Source organism: Tenrec ecaudatus, chromosome 3 (assembly GCF_050624435.1).
Source record: "Tenrec ecaudatus isolate mTenEca1 chromosome 3, mTenEca1.hap1, whole genome shotgun sequence".
Classification (NCBI taxonomy): Eukaryota; Metazoa; Chordata; class Mammalia; order Afrosoricida; family Tenrecidae; genus Tenrec; species Tenrec ecaudatus.
In genome coordinates this window covers 167,034,409-167,052,199 of record NC_134532.1, presented here as the reverse complement: position 1 = coordinate 167,052,199, position 17,791 = coordinate 167,034,409, and positions in this window count along the sequence as shown.

The window sequence follows — 17,791 nt, the reverse complement described above, 5'->3', positions numbered from 1 at the left end:
GAAGCTAGGACAGATCTCGCCCAGTCACCTCTAGGTTGGCAGGAATTATTTGTTCCATCACTTCGGTACCTTTTAATGAGAGTTGCTGCGACCTTGAACTGTTGCAGACAAAAAGACTGATGGCGACATCTCTGCAGAGAGGCCAGATAGACGTTTCTTATTGATGAGTGGTTACAAACGCAGAGGGTGATGCCGCCATTTATAAATAATGCAACGCACTTGAGAACTAAGTGCACCCTCTCAACAACAGCAATGCTTCCAGCTGACATGTAGAAATAAATGACTGGGGTCTTATGATAAGAAGTGCTTTCAATTAAATGAGGAGGAAATGTATAGCTGCATTCACACGTACCCCTCTCATCCTCCAGAGTCCTTCTCAGAGTTCTCCCCACAAGGCGCTCAGACGGTTTTGTGCTCCGTGCCCAAGGACAATGTCCACATTTACTGCTAAATTACTGAACAAACCCAGATAAATGATAGAACTAAATATTCGATTAGCGCCAAGAAAAGGATTTTGAGCATACGGCAATATTTTCTAAAAGTAGGTGAATTCTAGAAACTGAAGGGGATAAAGAAAAAATAAGCAACCCCGCAAAAAAAATATTTAAAGGGTAGCGTGAATTTCTCACATTTAAAATGCAGACATTAGACCACATTTTGTTGTCTACTTCCACAAGTGTGAAAACACTTGAACACATCTGACATGAATGCTGATTGCAGGGGTCACTTGAAACGCATTCAAGTCAGCGCTTTCTACTCCCAAAAAGAGCTGCAGGCTGGGAACCCACGGAGCAGTTCTGCCCTGTCCTATGGGGCCACTATGAGCCACCATCGACTGGAAGGCAGTGAGTTTTGTTTTTTCAGTTCAACAAATGTTGAAAGCTATTAATTTTTTTAAATCATTTTATTGGGGGCTCATACAACTCTTATCACAAGCCATAACATACATCCATTGTACGTTTGTTTCCCTCATCATTCTCAAAACATTTACTTTCTGCTTGAGCCCTTGGTATCAGCTCCTCGTATTTTCCCCTTCCTCCTCCTCCTCCAAAAGCTATTAATTTTACAGATGACAGAAAAATTATGAGAAAGAAAATGAGAAGGCCGTGTTTCCTGATGACTTCAAAGAATCCTAGAGACGCAACCTCATGTATCTAAGAAAATAACCCGTCTAATTATATTATACATATTATGTATAATTACATTATTATACGTAATAAATGAATCTCTTTTCTGTTTGTGGAAAGAGCATTCAGGCCTTAGGAGAGGCATTATGCAAACGTGGAAAAACAACAAAGAAACCCCTAGATCTGATAACTCTTTGGTTCAGACTATACTCTCCCTGTAACTTGAGACACGTTTCCTTTCTGGTCCAACTGGTTTAGGGATTGTGAACTCCCTGGTAGGGGAAATCTATCTTCTTCATGTCTCTGGTTTCCATGTCACTCCTCACTCCTCACTCGCCTCCTACCTCCCTGGCCAATTCTGAGTCTTTCAGTGGGCTTCACATCAGCTAGTCAGTTGCTGCTGTCAATTCTGACCCGCGGCGACCTCAAAGGGATCGGAGTTAAACGGTGCTCCGTAGGGTTTGCAATGGTTGATCTTTCAGAAGTAGATCGCCAGACCTTTCTTCTGGTGTGCTTGAAACTTTAACCTTTGGTTTAACAGCTAAGTGGATGGAGTGCTTGTGCCACCTGGAGACGCCTCTCTTCTACCAGATGACATCTGAGTCTTAAGGCTGTTGGTCCACTCTCAGCCCTTTTTTTTTTTCATTCCCCACTGGATAAAATCACACATGTACATTTTTAACTATCAACCTTGTGTGGATGAGTTTTAACTCTAAATTATCAAGAAAACATCTCTCCTGAACTCCAGACCTGCATTTTATGTTGTACCCGTCTCCCACCTTGATAAGTGCATTCTGGTTGCAGTCTACGCTCCAGGAACACCAAACAAACTTCTTGTTCGGCCTCCCTGCTCTTGCATGTTTTATCATCTCTATTCTACCCTGGTGTCTACCTAACCATGACTACAAATCTGTGACAGCCTCTTCCGGCTCTCCCAGGCAGGCTCTGTCCTTCTTCCTTTGTGCTAATGCATTGCACCATCTCTACACCCAGAAGAGCACTGACTACCTTGACTATGGGTAGGATCAGATTTTGATTCATAAGGCATCACTTTTAGACGGGAAGTGCACAAATCTTCAAATACACAACTCAACGGATTTTTACATATGCATACCCTTGTGTGTTCCTTAGAAGCCAGGATGACAAGACTTTAGCTCACACACTTTGGACATCAAACGGATCAGTCCTGGAGAAGGGCATTAAGTTTAGTAGAGAGTCAGCAAAAACAAGATGACCCTAAATGTGAAGTGTTGACATCGTGGCTGTAACAATGAGCTGAAACACTGCAACAACTGCAAGGCTGGTGCAGGACCAGCCAGTGCTCTGTTCGGTTATACACCTGAACTCACTATGGACTGGAACCGGCTTGACAGCACCTAACAACCAGCACCAGCACCACCACCCTCCCGTAACCACCATTGGACTGAGAGATGGAGCCACTCCAGGAGGTACCCACTAAAGTTGACAACTATTTCACCATAAATTATTCTTTCCTGCTTTTGAACTTTATAGCTTTAAGAGATCTTACATTTTAAAAATAATAATAATTCCTTTAAGCATTAAAGACCTAAGGGTGAAATTAAAACTGTAAAATTATTCCAAGACAATTTAAGGACAAAACTATAGTAAGGGTCTCTCAGCTATGACAACAAAAACAAGAACCTCAAAAGACAAAACCGATCAATAGAATCTCAAAAAATTAAATATATTAATGCATTAGAGGGATTGTTTGGGGGTGTCTTTTGAAACGTGAGAAGAAAGCCTACAGACTGGGAGAAATTGGGGGGGAGCATATTATCTGAAAAAGGTCTGTTGTTAGGTGCCTTTGAGTTGTCTCTGACTGACAGCAACCCTGGGTTCAAGAGAATGAAACTCTGCTTGGTCAAGGCCATCCCCACAGTTATTTTATGCTTGAGTCCATGAAAAAGGTCTAGTATCCAAAAAATCTAGAAGATTCTTCTGCAACTTTGCAACTAAAATAAAATTAACAAAGGAACAGTAATTTCACCCAAAAGGATATTCAAATGGCTAACAAGTACATGGGGAAAATGCTCAAGATCATTGATCATGATCTATGCACTACCATCCAGTCAACGGGGCAGAGTGAACTGCTCTTTGGGGTTTGTGAGATGGTAAGTCTTTCTCCCTCAGAGCAGCTGCTGGATTTGAACTGTCAACCTTGCAGTTAGCAGCCCACATTTAACCCACAACACCACCAGGGCTCCTCTAAGGCACTAGAGGTACAAAAGCAAACCATGACATCACTTCTTTCCCCTTAGAATGACAATGATTGTTTTTAAAAGGAAAACAGCAGGCATTGTGGAGGTGGTAGAGAAACAGGAATCCGTACCCACTGCTGGTAAGAATGTAAAATGATGCAGCCAATATGGAAAACAGGTGAGCAATTCCGAAGCAACAAAGCCCACAGAGAAGAAGCACACGGCCTAAGCGAATACAAGGTGTTGAATGGACCATGTAGCAGATACAAAGGAACAAAAACAATCATTGTGTGATCACCTTCCTCACATAATTGCTGAAGATGAAAGTGTGCATAAGCAAGTGTGGTGAAGAAGGCTGATGGTGCCCGGCTACTGAGAGATATAGCGTCTGGGGACTTAAAGGCTTGAAAGCAAACAAGCGGCCATCTAGCCCAGAAGCAACCGAGCCCACACGGAAGCAGCACACCAACATAGGTGACCATGAAGGACAGAGGAGACCAGGTCTCCAACAACAAAGGTGGGGTGGTGGTGAGAATCACATCACCGTGAAAGAGGGGGAGTGCATGATGGGGACCCAATGCCCACCTGTAGACAGCTGGACACCCCTTCCAGAGGGGTAGTGAGGAGGAGATGGGCCACTCAGGGTTCAGTGTAGCAACAATGAAACTCAAAACCTTCCTCTAGTTCCTGAACGCTTCCTCCCCTCCCAATCATCATGACCCCAATTCTACCTTGCCTTGTGGACCTGGTTAGACCAGAGGATGTACAGCGGTGCAGTGGGGATCTGGAGGCACAGGGAATCTAGGACAGATGAACCCCTAAACACCAGCGGTGGGAGTGGCGACACCAGGAGGGAAGGGCGTGTAGAAAGGGAGAACCGATCTCGGAGATCTATGTGTAACCTCCTCTCTGGGAGATGGGCAATGGGGAGGCGGGTGAGGGGAGATGCCGGGGAGTGTAAGATAAGATATAATAATTATTTATAAACTATCAAGGGACCAGGGGTGGGATCGGGGAGGGAGGGGGATGGGAGGGGGGAAGGGAAACCGAGCTGATTCCAGGAACCCAAGTGGAAGGTGAATTATGAGAGTGACGAGTGCAACGAATGTATAAGGGTGCTTTGCTCAATTGATGTATGTACAGATTGTGATAAGAGCCTTATGAGCCCTAATAAAAAGATTTTTTTTAAAAAGTTGATCGTGAAATTATCATCACAAAATAAAACAGACCCATTGCCTTTGAGTTGATTCTGATTCCCTGCCACCCTGCAGAGGGCGCTGATGTCTGTCCATCTTCCTGGCGCAGACAGCTTCTGTCTCCCACAGAGCTGGTGGGTTTCAAAGTCAACCTTTCCAGTAGGGACTCCGTCAGTCCTTGAACCTGCAGAAACACCAGGGCTCTTAGGCAGTGTGGGAGTCAGCTGGCTCGCACCAGTTTGGCAGAACCAATACCTAATTTTTTATTGAATTCGGTGAAACTGCTGTTAAAATGGCACTTGCCATCATGGCTCTTTCTAAGGTGGGCAGTTTGGCAGTCGCCCAACGTAAAGTCACAAATTTATATCTCTTACTCTTTTTTAACGTTCATCTGCACAACAGCAATTGTATTCTAAGGGGCCCTAATAATGTTCATTCCACCCAAAGGTATGGAAAGTGAGACAGAATTGTGCTTGTAATTTTTGCTTATTCATTTCAGAAAACTCTTTGTACTTGTGATGAAATGCTACATTTTTATTCTCTTGCATTTCTTACTTCAGGGAACAAACAGGAACTTAAGGAGAAAAGGTGCCAGGCCACCAGCGGGTGGCTTGCTGTCACTCGTTTCGGCCTTGTGTTGTGCCCCAAATTCCCACGAGATATTATGAGCAAATTATGTAATTGCTGAAAGCGTCCAAAGAGCTAAAGTGATTCTCAGAACAGGTGCTGTGCGCTCAGCAGAAGTGCTCAGCAGCTTTTCAAAGACAAGCCTCGTGCGTTCAAGTCAGTGGCACCTAACAACAACCACATCAGGATAAGTTGCCATAGACCCAGCGGTGGAAGGGTTGGCTGGTGCAATATGAGTGTTTCTGTTGGGCGGACACCGAAAGCAGCAGGGAGGTATCATGGTGACCGCTGCACTGCAGCCTCAATGACTGGACACTCCCGCTCCGGTTCGCTTCAGCTCTGGAGAGGGCGTTTGAAGGTGCCCTGCTGGCACCGTGCCACCCAGTGATTGAAACCCAGCAGCCACTCCTGGGGACAAAGAGGAGGCTGTGCTCCTGTAAAGGTTGACAACCTGCGAGAACTTCTGTGACGCCGTTGGGAGCCCAAGTCAACCGATGGCAGTGGGCCTGGCTTTGGTTTGGGTTTAGTGGGGATTTTAGAGGGTCTTATTATGGTTACAGGACATCTCTGCTGTCTCCGCTTTTCTCCTACTTGAACGGTAGTGAGGACAGTCTATAGTTATTGTCTCAGGATAGGCTTGGGAAAACAGGAATGCAGAAAAGAAAGGGCAGAATTAAATCTCCGCTTTTCCGTTTAAAAATAGACTTTGAAACTCTAGCCAAAGTCAGTAACTCGGAGGAAAAAAAGGTGGTTGTTGTTGTTTGTAAGTTTCCAGAGCCTAACCCAAAAGTCAGAGGTTGAAGCCCCCCAGTGGGAGATAAGACTTGGTGACCTGCTCCGGAAAGAAGATGGCAGCTGCCAGGCTCGTCAGTTTCCTGCCTGGCACTGCTGCCCCGCTTCCCGAGCTCCTGCTGTGAAGGAGGGACTGACCAGTCACCACTGCGATGCATTCCCTTTGTTTTCCATCCACGAAATGCAGCCGCGTGGCTGTGGATCCTGTGGACTCCCTGATGGCCTCATGCGGGTGATGTCCCTCCTTCAGATGATTTCACTTTGTGTTGTCCTGCTTAAGACTGAATAAAGGTGGCTATCAAATGAAAATAAGCATTTAGCCTGGGAAACCCGACGGGGGAGTCCGACTCGGTCGTCTATACAGTTGGCACGAGTTGGAGAGGGACACCGTGTCTCCCACGTTAGACAGATTGTCAGAAGACACTACTCCCCGGAGAAGGGCATCCTGCTCAGGAAAGGGGAGGGGCAGTGACAAAGACATCCGCGGTGAGACGGCTCGACAGTGTGGCTGTAGCAATGGGCGTAAACATAGCAACAACGGTGAGGCTGGCGTGGGACCAGGCAGCGTTTCGTTCTGCTGGGCATAGATAGGGTTGCTATGGAACAGAACCAACAAACCAACAGGACACCGCCTAGTCACATGAGCTGGCATGCCCCGAACGAGGAGCTTGGGGTGCAGACTGCTTGTGGACTTGCCGTTCTGTTTGGACCTGCGGTGGCTGCGCAGAGCACAGGATCCAGCGCCGGCCCGAGGATTGGAGAAGGAGAAGGAGAAGAGCCTGCCCCCCCCCCGCCCCTCCCTCCGCCACACGAGCAGGGGCATGGCGGGAATCTTCCTGGCTTGCTTGGCAGCGAGTTTGGCTTGGAGGAGCTGATGCTTCTCTGAGGAGGAAGACAGCTGAGATGGGCTGGAGGAGAAGCAAACCTGAGGGCATGTGCCAACTCACCAAATTGCTTCCCGGGCCTGTGCGCCGGAGAGCTATATAATTATCAGACCGCAGTGCATACAGATTGGCTTAAAGAAATTAGAGGTGGACGCCCAATTGCCAGGGGAAATGAGATAAGAGAGATTTGTGGGAGCCACACCGATGGGGTTTCTGATGAGAAGACCCTGCAGAACACCAACCCATTACTGAAGAAATGCTCTTGCCACCCCAAACAGATCCCTGGCTCTGGCAAGGTTGTGGCAGACAGGACCTCAAGGTGTGGCCTAGAGTGGGTTTTAAGGACCCAGTGTCCAGCGGCCCATTGCTTGCCCTATTTCATCAGGTCTTCTTAAAGGGGGAGCTCCTGCATGGCAGAGGCGGTTCGGTTTCCTTCCCTGCACGCTGGGGTCACCATGAGTCAGAATCAGCTCCAATGCAACTGACTTGGTTTGCTGGTTTGGCAATGCAGTGTGAGAAGCTGTTGCTCCCGGTCCGTTTCAGCTAGGACTGTGTTTATGCTGTGCTACATAGAAACGCACACGCACATTGCTTGTCTGCTCTGTTGTTGAAAACGCGGGGTACACACTTGATGTTGCTTAGAAACCAATATTCCATCACTGAGCGTCACCTTTGGAAACCGAGCACCTCCAAATGAGATGGAGTCAGGAAGAAGACGTAAGTGGTCCGACGCCCCCCTCCGCTTCCTCTGATCTTCGCTCTTCCTGCCCAGTAACTCCGCCTGCCAGTGTCCCAGCCTCCAGCTGGCATAGGGAAGGGAGCGCTGTGTCGAGGAAGTGCCTTTGATTCTCCATCAGAGACACAACAGAGGCACGAGTTCGTCGCGATTCAGGAGCAGCAGGGCGTTAGCACCAGCGCTGGACCGGTGGTGGTCAGCGTTCACAGCGGGGGGAGGGGAGGAAACGGAACTCGGATGAACGGCCTCTTCCTATGCTGGAGACACGACTGCAGGTGCTGACAGCAAAACTAAGCCCACCTCTGTGTGTGACTAACTCCCTCCATGAATCACCGCCTCCTATGCCAAGAGTTGGGCTGCGTACCATAAGCTCAGCAATTCGAAACTCCTGGCCAACAAGAGAAAGACAAGGTTTCCGACTGGTGTGAAGAAGAAAGCTCCGCAGGGGCAGTCCTCCCCTTTCCAGAGGCTCCTGATGAGTCTGAATTGACCTGATGGCAGTGCTTCATTAGGGGGTCCCCACAAGACAACAAGAAGAACCGGATGGGGGTGGCCACCACTGCTGAATATTTGAATCAGTGGTTTTACGTAGTATCTCGATCAAAAGGGGAAAATTCAGGATTTCCAAAATTCCTGGCATCAACAGGATGGGGTGAGCCCCTGAAAGACTGTCCTGAGATCCTGTTTAAACAATAAACCAAAAATATTCCCTGCAGTCTTTTTTTTTTTAATGTCTGCCTTGCGCATCATGTTCCTGTAAGAACGGTCTTTTAGGGACCCAAACGGCAACAGTGTCTCCAAGGTTAGATAAGAACCCAGGAGGCGGTGACGTTTGTCACGGGAGAGATGCAGCCCAGAAAAGGTGGGCGGGGAGGGTTGCACAGCCCAAAACCAAGGTCATCAACAAACACCACTAACGTGTGTAGAGACCGTTGACTTGGTATGCTTCAAGAAGCATATTGCTCATAACAACAACAAATAAAATCTCTAAAGGAATACATCTACACTGATGTCAAGACTCAAGCCAGGTAGGGGAGTGGGGCGGGAGGGGGGGAAATGATATTAAGGGCTCAAGTAGAAGGCAAATGTTTTGAGAATGATGGTGGCAACAAATGTACGTATGTGCTTGACACAATGGATGAATGTATGGATTGTGATAAGAATTGTACGAGCCCCCAATAAAATTATTTAAAAAAGAAATTTAAAGAAAGATTTTAAAAATATCTCTCCCAATGTTAAGACATACAGCAATGTATCGTGTCCTTAGTATAGCTTCTCCTTGAGGACTAGTGAGTCTGCTGGAATTCTCAGTTTTTGAAAACTTACCCCAAATTTGTTATGCTAAAATGCCTTTTCACAGCTAATAAAATAGTTAAACATAAAAACATTAAAAAAAAAAGAGTCACGCCTCAGAATCATTATGAGGATGGGCAGGACTGGGCAGTGCTTCATTCTGTTGTGCACAGAGTAGCCGTGAGTCGGAGCCGCCTCGGTGGCACTAGGAACAGCAATGTCAAGACCAACAAAATATTAAAGAGATCAAGGGCGGCTATCTAAGGTACAGCTATTGGTCTTTTCACATCCAGAAAAAAAGGGAAAGCAATTAGTCCAGAAGTCCACTGCACCACGCAAACCACAGATTTTATTAGCCTGGGGTCAGAAGAACTAGATGGCACCCAGCTATCACTACTGTTGACTCTGATTGGGGTCACAGAAGGAAGTTCTGGACAGAGTGAGAGAAAATTATTGAACAAAATTTAAGTTTTTGTTCAGATTTGTTAAAAGTCCAGATTTCCTGGTATAACAGCAGCTAGTGGAACCTCTAAGACCATAGTCCTTAGATGCCTTTCAAACGTGGGACTGAACACAGCCAAGAAATATACAGGTGAGCAATAACACCAGAGAGGAACCTACTCCTCCGAGCAGTCCATCAGATGCGAGGAAGAGGGGCAGCGTTGGCCCAAAAACAACGTCCAGAAGGAGGAAAGGGGCAGGGAGTAAGGGCAGGGTGAAGGGAAACTCAGAACCCAGGGAAGGAAGGACAAGAGTGCTGTCACATGAGGGAAATGCAGGGAGCAACATGGAACAAAATGTGCACAGATTGTTCAGTGTGGTGCTCCTACGGACCTGTCCTTAACAGCCATGTGCTTAACCCCTGAACCACTGGAGCTCCAGGCTCCTACAAAACCCCCCAGGACAGGACACATGGGGAAAAATCATCTGGAATCAATTGCCTCAGAAAACCATGACAACCCCAAACCTTCCCCTCTTGCCAGAGTCTGACTTCCCTGCTGGGAGCTCTCAAATGTCCAGTGGCTACAGCAGCCAGTGTCCTGAGGATGACGAAGAGTGGAATTCTCTTCTTCCTGTGCCGCTCCCTGCAGATGCGAGCAGGGACCTGGATCCCCTGCCGGAAGGACACAGGCCACTGGCCAACCCTCCGATGTCCCAAACTCAAACATTGGTATTCCCTTTCCAGAGACTCGGCCCTACATCTGTCTTTACACAGCTGTGCCTTGTACGACAGAGTAGACCTAACTTCCTGTCTGGGTTTCCTTTTCCATGGTTGCTGGCTACCCACTACCTCAAAGGTGCATAAAATTGATGTTAAGAAAAATCGCCGTGTTGTGAAAGGCTGAAGTTTTGTGAAAGCAGTTTAAAGAGATGTATGATAAGCAGCTACTTTGATGGCCCCCAACAAGCCATGACTCCCAGATTCACATCCTTCCACTTTGGTGACCCTGTGGCCTGTTGAACCAATAGAATACAGCAGAAGTGAGGCTCTGTCAGCTCTGGGCCTCGGATGGAAGGCCTCTAGCTTCTGCTTTGGCACTCTGGGGAAAGCTGGTGGCTGTGTTGAAAGACTCCCTACCCTGAGACTTCTTTTTTTTCTCCAATAGTTCTATTGGCATCTCACATGTCATAGAATTCATTAGTTCCATCACATCATACGTAAAGTTGTATAATCATCACCATACCCTGAGTCAGCAATGCTGCAAAGACGCCCCCACTGTTTGGGGGTGGTTTGTTAAACAATATGAGATAACAATACAAAGGACTGCAGAACTTTTTATGAATTCTTTCGGGATCCCAGCAGGTCGCCGCCTCTTCCGGATCCTATCCCCTGTTCTCTTCCTTTCTTCCTCCACTTCGTCTCCTTCAGTATGTTCATCTGTCCCCCATATTTGGACCTTCTGCACAGTCTCTGTGACTCCCACACAATGAGTGGGTTGGACTAAGCAAATAATGTGTCCGTGACCCACCATGAAGACTACGCAGCTTATTGATAAAGTGACTAAGATGCATACAACACTTGTTGGGTTGAAACCATGCAAATAAGGTGTATGGAATCCTAACGGGGTCTTAAAACAACCCACTAGACTTAAAATTAGACAATCCCAGAGGCTGGAAAGGGAGGATATCCGACTCCTTCGTGATCATCAAGAAGAAGATCCAGAGTGGAACACATCCTTGGGACCTAGGCTCCTGCATTACGAACTTCCTAAACCCAGGAAACAGAGAGAGATGGTGAGAAGTGGTGGCAGAGAAATGGTGGCAGCTGAGCCGGGAGGGCTTTAAGCTGGAGGCTTATTGGTAGACTAGGCTCCTCCAAGCACTTCTGGCTCACTGACCCTGGGAACTACAGAGCTGAGCATCTTCAGGCCAAAGCTTCCTGGTGGAGTAGGGCACCTCCAGGCACTTATTGGCAGAGCTAGGAACTCTATGTTTACCTGAACAAGGCAGGGGCTGAGGGGCCAAGAGAGTGATGGGTGAAAGAAAGAGGCCTGCCTGTTGGCACAGGATGGCACAAGCTATTCTGACCAGAGAATGTATCTGGAGACATTCCTGATCCTGGATTGTAGCCTGCCCCTTCCCTAAAAAACCTCAGCATCGTCTGGTGTGGGAGTTCTGTGTGGCCACTGCAATGACTTCTCAAACCCAGCAAGGAAGTAAGAGAGTGCCAGAAGGACAGCTGGTGTCACGACGAGTAAACAGGTTGAAGAGAAAAGGGCAGTCTGGTGTCAGCCTCATAGGACTAACATTGATCTTGACTCTCTCTCTTCCCCCTGTGAAGACAGATGAGGTCTGACACCATCCTGCCTTTTGCTTTTCCCACTCCTGTAATTGGGTCTGCCTCCAGCATCACTTGTAATGCTCTTCCCTTCATCGCTGTATCAGAATCCCAGCAGACTTTCTAAACCAGGCAAAGTAGACCCACCTTTCTAAGTTTCCCACAAATGCCCCCGCCCCAGTGAGCCTTTCCTCTAAATTTAATCTCCATGACAACTTTGAGTATCAAGTTGATCTGACAAGTCAGCATTTTGTAATGCCATGTCTCTTGTTTTTAATATTTTATTTTGAGTTGTTTGTGTTATACACATAGCAGGACATACACCGATTCATTGTCTACGTGTCACATTCAGTGATGATGGCGACATTCTTCCAGCTGAGCAACCCTTCTCGCCTCCTTTGCCAAGGGGTTCTTTCTCGGTTAACGTAAACTCATTGTCCCCGAAGGTTCTTATAGAATCTTCCAAGCTACTGTCGTCAGTTTGATCTCACATCAGTTGTAAAAGTGCACGATGCTCAATGCAGATGTTCTTTACTAATTCAGCCAAACTATTGTTCAGTTTTTAAGAAGACGGCAGGCTCTCTTCTTCGGCACTGCCTATGGAGGAGGCTGCCATCTCCCACCGGTATCACAGCTGCACTCAGATCCCTGGCGATGCCCAAAATTGTCAAAAAGAGGACCAAGAAGTTCACCTGGCACCAATCAGACCATTATGTCAAGGTTAAGCACAACTGGCACAGGCCCAAGGGCATTGACAACAGAGTGCAGGGAAGAGTCCAGGGCCAGATCTTGATGCCCGACATTGGATATGTTGCCAGAAGAAAGCCCAGCACATGCTGCCCACAGGCTTGATCCACAGCATCAAGGAGCTGGAGGTGCTGCTGATGTGCAACACGTCTTACTGTGCAGAGATCGCTCACCACCATTTCTTCAAGAATCGCAAGCTACCGTAGAAAGAGCAGCCCAGCTGGCCGTCAGAGGCACCAATCCCAACACCAGGCTGCACAGTGAAGAAAATGAATAGATGGTCCATTCGCCAGTTTTATTTGTGCTAAAGAAAACCAAATATTAAAAAGATGAAGGAAGTTGAGGGGGGCAGGCATGTCTGAGCTCTCCTCCCTGGGAATCATCCTTGGGTTGAGGTGGAGTTGGCCTTTGCTTCTCCCACGTGAAGTCAGAGAGGTTAGACATGGCCTGGAAGCTATTCCATGCCCATTTACACAACTACCATCCCCACTTCTCTCCAAATCCACGAGAGGCTGTAACATTCTCTTTTAAAGCTTCCATTTTCTATTACAGTAGCAATTATCATAATGTATTTTGTCCTTTCTTAAACACTCAGATGACCAACCATCCTGGTCTTCCAAGACTGGGGGATTCTCAGGTCATGGGATGTAGGAATGTGTTGGCCACGCTCTTTCTTTCACTGCCATCAAGTCACCGCAGACTCACAGTGACCCTACAGGACAGGGAAGAGCTGCCCCTGTGGGTGTCTGAGACTGTCACTCTTTACAGGAGTAGAAAGCCATACCTTTCACCCTTGACCACTCTGCTTCTGCCAATTATTGCCCCAACTAATTGACACCGGTGCCCCTGCCAAGACTTCAAAAATCACAACAGTTGCCCAATCCTACCTTCACATAAATTTATCCTGCAACTTCAGGTGGGCTCCTAAACAAGTCTCACTGCCATTGACCTTTGATAGAGAAGTTCTTGGAAACCATTTGTGCCAATTATACGCCAGCATAATGGAGATTGTTTCCACAGTAGCAGCTACACAAAGGAAGGATAAAAGCTAATCGGCTCTCCCCAGTGTGGGGCGCAATGGGGAAAAGCAGTGTGGTGCAAGCATACGCTCTCTGCTGCAGTGAGTCTACCAGAGCCCACCATGTGACACAGCGACCCACTATCTCCCTCACACTTTATCATCAAACAAAAGCGCCACTGCCGGCAGGTCCATTCCAACACAGAGCAACCCGTACAGGGTTTCCTATTTAGGGTTTCCAAGAGTGTAGAATTTTACGAGAGCTGACAGATCCCTCTTCCCCGCTTGGAGGGGCTGGTGGATTAGAACCACTGATTAAGTCTGTTGTTGTTGTTGTTAGGTGCCATTGCATTGACTCTGACGTATGCAGCCCTGTGTACAACAGAACCAATCACTGCCCGGTCCTGCACCATTTTCATAACCATCACTCTATTGGAGCACCTTGCTGAAGCCTCTGTGTTGATCCATCTCCTCGAGGGTCTTCCTCTTTCGACCTGACGCTATGCATTACCAAGCGCGATGTCCTTCTTCAGGGCCTGGTCCCTCCTGATAACACGTCCACGGTATGTGAGACAGAGTCCCGACATCCTCGCTTCGAAGGAGCATTCTGGTTGTACTTCTTCTAATACAGTCCCGGCAGTCCATGGTATATTCAATAGTCAATGAGAACAACCCTGCCTTGCCTTATTGATTATTAACCCCCTCCTTGGCAAAGCTCAATGAATAGTTATGAAGAAAGAATATGTGGCTGCCGGGCTTCCACATCCACAGCAATCATTTGTCCGGGATAATCCGGAGGTGGTCTAATGTAAACTATCCTGTCATGTTTTCAAAACATGGGTCACACCATCTGTCAGATGATGCACTGGATTTGGGGGTCAGAGAATGCATCTGTTTTTTATAAAAGTATCGATTCCATTGACACTGATTCTCTGTGCAACAAAACCAGCTCTGGGAAACTAAACACCAAACCCACTGACTCATAGTGATGCTGTGCGGACAGAAGAGTCGAACTGGCCCATAGGGTTTCTGGGGCTATAAATCTCATTTAATGAATCTGCTGTGTGTTTGAATTAGGTGAGGGCCTACATACCAGGTCATCATTTTTTATACTCATCCTTCTAAACAATTTATCAAACTTCCAATGGCTTGCTGTTTCCATCCCCCATCCCTCTTTGCCCCACCCGCTTCTTGCAGTATATGATTGTCCCCTTCATCCAGGTTGAGATAGTTCATGTTTATTGTGCCAACCTGGCTGATAAACACATGTGGGGGGAGAGATAAATGGCTTGGTGAGCCTCACCTTTCTAGTTCTCTGGTCTCTTGCTTTGTGATGGTCAGACCAAGGTGCAGCTGCCTTAGCTAGTTCCTGCTTCAAGGATCACTTCCTGCAAGACATCCCTGAGGAGAAGTCACATGGACCTAACCCAATGCAGCCCTGGGTGCTGGAGCAGCTGTGTGGAGACCCCTGCCAGTGCTGAAATGCTTACACGTTCACTGACTTGGCTTTCCTCCTGCAGTCGGCATCCTAGTGTGTGTTTAGTGAGATGGAGGAGGACTTCGTGGATTGGTGTTGGACATATGGGCTAATGTTGGACTTGTGGGCTTGGGCAGCACTGGGTTGGGATGTCTCTTGACGTGCACTTAACCTTTATATAAAACTCTCTCTTAAACATATGAGTTTCTGTGGATTTGTTTCTCTAAAATACCCAGACTAACACACAGGTTAACACTTGTCTACCCTTTGGCCTTTTGCTTCCCCTTTCTAACCTTCCCCTCTGGTAATCATCAAAGTCTATTTCATTTTTTTTCTTTATGACAGTGGTCTCCTGCAATATTAGTCCTTTTTTTAAAATTAGCTTCACTCAGCACAATGTACTCTAAAGTCCGTCTGTGTTATGAGGTATTTCAGCGTTTCATCATTACTCTTTAATGATCTGCAGTTTTCCATTGTGAGTGTGTACCAACTGCCCCTTCTCCCATCGCTGGGCATTGAAGTTGTTTCCATCTTCTTGCTGCTGCGAACAGTGCTGCGATGAACAGGGTATGTGTGTATCTGCGTGTGCTGGGATCTTTGTTTCTGTTGTCCTCATTGTCGTCGTTGTCGCTGTCGAGTCAGCTTTAACTCACAGGGCTCCTGTGTACAACAGAAGGAAACGCTGGCTGGGTCGGTGCCCGAGCCCGTGGTTGCAGAACTGGTCCATCCATCTCATTGAGGGCCTTCCTCTTTTTCACCGCCCTCTACTTTACCAAGCATGATGTCCTTCTCCAGGGACTGGTCTCCCCAGACAACATGTCTAAAGTATGTAAGAGGAAGTCTCGCCATCCTTGCCTTGTTTCTGTAGAGTGTATACTAAGTCGCGCTGCTGCTGGGTCCTGTGGTACTCTATGCCCCATTGTTGGAGAGAGTGCCACAGAGCTTGCCACGGTGGTGGTACTGATTCACAGACCCACCACAGGCTGCAGCTCCCTCTGGAAGCACACTCACTCTGCTTCCTCCCACGGAGCAGCTGACCATTCCAACCCTCAGCTTTTGGATAAGCAGCCAAATGTGCCCACCATTGCCACCACCACATCTCCTGACCAAACACACAACAAACCAAACCCACAGCTACTGACTTAGAGTGGCTTCACAACTCCATAGAGAAACTCCATAGCGTTTCCAAGGCCGTACATTGTCATGGGAACAGAGTATCATCTTTTTCCTGTGGAGCAGCTGGGGAATTTGAACTACTGACCTTGCAGTTAGCATTCCAATGACTAATCCACAGCCCCACGAGGTCTCCACAGAAAACTATTATTTAAAAATGGTCATCCTGTCAAGTGTAACTCATGACAGTTCCATGTGCATCACAGTGGAGCTGTGCTTTAGAAGGCTTTCCGTGGCTGATTTTTTTTTTTTTGGAAAAAGATTGCCAGAACATTCTTTTTCCATTTAGCTGTTGACAGCATTAACTGTTTGCAACATCCAGGTAAATATTTCTAGGCACAGACTAGCCCCATAATCAGATCTCCAAAGCATGGCCTGGTCATTTTTCAAGATTTTTGTTCCATTACTTATTACTAGATAAATAAACAGTCACATAGCTATGTGCTTTTACAGTGTGATTGCTTATTAACACTGATCATAAATTATTGTTAGATTGTACTCAAGTACTCCCTCAATGCAAGAACACTTTGTTCTATTAAACTGGCATTCTATGATGCTCACTTTCCCAACACGATTGCTGAAGACAAAATGGGTGCATAAGCAAATGTGGTAAAGAAAGCTGATGGTGCCCGGCTATCAAAAGACATAGCATCTGGAATCTTAAAGGCTTGGAGATAAACAAGTGGCCATATAGCTGAGAATCAACAAAGGTCACACGGAAGAAGCACACCAGCCTGTGGGATCACGAGGTATCAATAGGATCAGATAACAGGCATCAAAAAACAAAATTATCATTCGGATGAGGGGGAGACGCAAAGGTCATCTGTAGGCAACTGGACATCCCCTTACGGAAGGGTCGCAGAGGAGACAAGCCAATCAGGATGCAGGATAGCACTGATGAAACAAACAACTTTCCACTAGTTCTTTAATACTTCCTTTCCCCCACTATCATGATCCCAATTCTACCTTACAAATCCAGCCAGACCGGAGGATGTAGACTGGTACAGATAGGAACTAGAAACACAGGGAATCCAGGACAGATGAACTCCTCAGGACCAATAACGAGAGTAGCAATACCAGGAAGATAAGGGGAAGGTGGGGTAGAAAGGGGGAACTAATCACAATGACCTACATACAACCCCCTCCCTGGGGGATGGACAACAGAAAAGTGGGTGAAGGGAGACATCCTACAAGGAAATCTTCAGGATACAAGGTTTCCCGTAAGCTAATGATTATGGGAAATGTTAGTGCGTGTTCACCAAAGATATAGTAGTTGCCGGGGGCACTCTTGAAATGTCAAACATAACTTGGTGAGGCAACACAGAAGGTCTTCCCAGGAAATGCAGAATTCACTGTTTTCCTTCACATCCAAGCAAGTCCAGGAGGTAAGGGTTGAGCTGAAAAAAAATTATGAATTATCAAGGGTTCATGAGAGAGGGAGGGTAAAGGAGGGAAGGAGGAAATGAGGAGCTGATACCAATGGTTCAAGTAGAAAGGAAAGGTTTTGAGAATGATGATGGCAACAAATGTACAAATGTGCTTGGCACAGTGGATGGATGGATGGATTATTGTAAGAGTTGTATGAGCCCCAGTAAAATGATTTAAATATATATATTGTTAGATTGTTAAAATTCCATTTTAAGTCAATAGAATTCCATTCTGTTCTCATCTGAGTTCTAGCTCTAGCTCTTGCCCCAGACGTGGAGGGTCCAGAGAGAATGCA